Consider the following 4,289-nt stretch of genomic DNA (forward strand, 5'->3'; position numbering starts at 1 on the left):
TGGTAGATATTGTGATGGTGAAGAAATCGAATGGGAAGTAAAGGATGAGTACAGACTTCACGAACTTTAACAAAGTATGCCCTAAAGACTTTTACCTACTTTCGTGCATTGATGCTTCAGTAGATAGGGCTTTGGGGTTCCAAGTGCTGAGATTTTTGGATGCCTATTTGGGGTATAACCAAATCTCCATGTACCCCCTGATAGTGAGAAAACAACCTTTATCACCAAGCGATCAAATTACTGTTATAGGGTAATATCGTTTGGCCTGAAGAATGCAAAGGCTACTTATCAGTGTTTAATGGACAAGGTTTTTTGTCACCAAATTGGAAGGTGCATGGAGGTTTACATTGATGACATGGTCGTATGCAGGTCATTAGAAGATCATGTGAAAGATCTTGCTGAGGTGTTCGACCAGGTGTGCAAGTATGGAATGCAGCTAAATCCGGCTAAGTGTACCTTTGAGGTACTGGCTGGAAAATTTTTAAGCTTTATGTTGATGTTTAGAGGGATAAACGCGAATCTTGATAGGGTGGTGTTGGAAATGAGAAGCCCCCATAATCTTAAAGAGGTACAACGTTTGGTGGGACGACTAACTTTGTTATTCCGTTTTATCCCAAGACTGGTAGAACATATTAAGCCGACCATGAAGGTGATGAAGAAGAGTGTTGAGACCAGCTGGGACGACTGGTGCGAGGAGGCCTTCAACGAGGTAAAGGGCATTCTTGCTAGCCTGCTCGTGATAGGTCGACCTGGTCCAAAACACAATTTGTAGTTATTCTTAGTGGTATTAGAAGAAACAATCAGTGCAGATTTGGTGCAGGAAAGCCTAGAGTTAAAACTTATTTACTTCATCAACAAAATATTGCAAGACGTGGATACATGATATAAGCAAGTAGAGAAGATTGTTTTAGTTCTTTTCATAGTCGCACGATGATTGAAGCCTTATTTTCAGGGCCATCAAGTAGTGGTGAGGACCGACCATCCCATTGCAAAGATATTGTGCAAGCCAAATTTGGCGAGATGAATAGTAGGTTGGTCGGTGGAGCTGACTGAGTTTGGATTGCGGTTTGAACCACGTGGGTCTGTGCGAGGGTAGCACTTAGCTGATTTTGCATCTAAGTTGCCTCTATAGGGAGATGAGCCTTTGTAGTTTTGGAAACTTTTTGTAGATGGTTCAGTTGACCGAACGAGTGGAGGAACGAGAGTTGTGTTAGAAGGCCCAAATGGATTACTCGTTGAACATTCCATTCTCTTTCGGTTCAAGATTAGCAATAATCAGGCTGAGTCTGAAGCAGTGATTGTTGGTCTTAAACTAGACAAAGACTCGGGGGCAACTTCCGTTGAATATCGATTGGATTCACAACTAGTGGTTGGGCAACTAGACGGGAATTTTCAAACCAAAGATGATTAGTTGCTTTGTTACTATCATAAAACCAAGGAGTCAATCAAACAATTCCAAACGGTTGAAGTTAAGCACGTACCCATAGAAGAGAACGCTAGGGCTGATGTTTTGTCAAAATTGGCTAGTGGTAAAGAGAAGGGTCAATTGTCATCATTCATAAGGAAAATCATGATGAAGCCTTCCATTGAATGTTTGTCGGTCTTCGAAATATCCGATCGTCCTGATTGGAGAAAGGAGATTGAGAGTTGATCAAAAGACAAAAGGAGGGCTCATCAGTACGAGTGACGGAGGCAAAGAAGATCGCTCGTTACTTATTCATAGGAGGCGACCTTTATAAGCGGGGGTTTTCAGCATCATTGTTGAAATGCGTCTTGCCAAAGGAAGTTGAATATGTTATGAGGGAACTCCATGAAGGAGCATGTGGAATGCATATCAGGTAGCGAGCACTTCGAGCAAGGGCGTTGAGAGCGGGATAGTTTTGGCCGACCTTAGAGAGAGACTACAAGACGTTAGTGCATAAATGTGTAAAGTGCCAAGAACATGGTCATAACTTCAACCTGCCGCCAGCAGAGTTGCACAACTTGGTGTCTCCCTGGCCGTTTGCACAATGGGGAATGAACATCGTCGGACCTCTTTTGATCAGTCGGTCACAAAAGAAGTTCCTCCTAGTAGCCATTGATTACTTCACAAAGTGGGTGGAGGTAGAACCTTTGGCTACGATAATAGTTGCACAAGTCCAAAAGTTTGTTTGGACAATCATTATCACTTTGGCTTGCCACGGACGATTGTTACGGATAACGGACAACAATTCATTGACAAACAGTTTGTTGATTTCTATTCTAGCTTAGGAATCAAGCATGTCACTAGTTCAGTGGAGCATTCTCAAACGAACCGGTAGGTAGAAGCTGCATACAAGGTCATAGTGTATGAGTTAAAAAAGCAGTTGGGAAGTGCCAAAGGAACTTGGGTTGATGAGTTGCAAGAGGTTCTTTGGGGATACTGTTGTACACCGCACAGTACAACGGGAGAAACACCTTTCAACCTCACTTATGGCACCGATGCTATGTTGCTGGTAGAAGAGGGGGAACCAATGCTCAAAAGGCGATTAGAAGATTTACATGTGAGCAATGTCAACTTAAGGGCAGAGTTGGACACCTTGGCAGAAAGAAGAGAGATTGTTATTGTCAGGGCAGAAGCTCAAAAAAGGCTCGTCGCTCGTCGCTACAACACTAAGATAAAACTGAGGCAGTTTGCTAAGGGAGATCTAGTTTGGAGAAAGACGGGAGACGCTAAGAGAAATCGAACAAATGGAAAGGTGGCTACAAATTGGGAAGGTCCTTTCAGGGTTTTTGAAAACTTGAAGAACGGAGCATACCGTTTGAAACACCCGACAGGCAAAGCAATTCGTAACACTTGGAATGCTTCACACCTCAAATTTTATTTCAGTTGAAAGTCTATGATGTAATGAGCAGTTCAACCATTAATAATATTAGTTGTTTCCATCCAAATTTTGTGCAAGTTATGAAATTGTTGACTTAGGTAATGTTCTAAGTGAACTCCTAGAGTCTAACGCTCGGTGAGGAACGTTCTCGTAATTCTCACCTTAATATTCTTGACCTAGGGAACGTTCTATGTGAACTCCTAGAGTCTAACGCTCGGTGAGGAACGTTCTCGTAACTCTCACCTTACTATTTATGACCTAGGGAACATTTTAAGAGAACTCCTAGAGTCTAATGCTCGGTGAGGAACGGTCTTGTAACTCTCACCTTAACATTTGACCTAGGAAATGTTCCAACTGAACTCTTAGAATCGAACGCTTGATGATGAATGTTCTTGTAACTCTCACTTTAACAAATTTAATAGGAAAAACTCTAAGTAAAATCCCTGAGTTCACTCTTGGGGAGGAACATTCTCATTGAAAGCTATTGAAAGAGCAGGAAATTAAGAATAAGCAAGCAAAGCCAAAAGAGTGTATGCATTCAATCAATGTAGTTCAGTACAGAAATTTAAGGGCATATAACTAAACCCTAATACAAAAAACAAAAATTGAGCTACTCTAACTAAGCATTGACTCCATCGGTTTCCTCAATGACTTCAACAATTGGATGTGGCTTAACAGTTTGAACGATCAGAGCTGGGGTCTTAGGGATAGTTAATATGGGAACAAGCTCACCATTAACTATGATCTTCGTGACGTCGAAGTGGGGATCATCAAGTGGCACCTGATAGAGTAAGTTACATTGGGCGATCAACTTGTTGAAACCAAGGACATGCTCATTGATAACCTCATCGCCCAGGAACTTGTTTTCCTCTTCCATCTTCTACATCTTGTCGTGCAGAGAATCCCGCTCAGTGAGAAGATTATCCCTCTCAGTGACCAACTCTTTGCTTTTCTCAGTGGAACGTTGAATATCCAGCTTGAGGTCATCATTAGACCGTTGCAGTTGACGCACGGAGGTGCGGGCCTCGGCAAGCAAAGTCTTGGCCTTAGATTTATCATCCTCAACCATCCTCTCAACCTCAGTTAATCGAAGGGTGAGTTCTTTGTTCGACTTAACAACCTCATCAAGCTTTTCCTAAAGAGCTTGTAACTCAGCGGAGGCGACAACCTTCTTCAAATTACCAGCATAGGCCATGAAAAGATTGGACTTAGAGGCCAGCTTATACGCCATGTTCGAGGCCTCCTCTTTAGTTTTGCCCTAGAAAAATTCCTTTTCCTTGGGGAAAAGGTCGAAGTGAATACGACAAGCTACCCATAAGTTAGGGTCGAGCGGCCTAGAAATGGGAGGACCTTCAGGAAGATTTCTTTTGGTACATTTAGAAGACACCGAAGGCTCCCGAGCAGCCTTCCGTTTATTCGTTTTCTTCTTCTGCATAGGATCAGAAG

This window comes from Vigna radiata, chromosome 6 (genome assembly GCF_000741045.1).
Source record: "Vigna radiata var. radiata cultivar VC1973A chromosome 6, Vradiata_ver6, whole genome shotgun sequence".
Classification (NCBI taxonomy): Eukaryota; Viridiplantae; Streptophyta; class Magnoliopsida; order Fabales; family Fabaceae; genus Vigna; species Vigna radiata.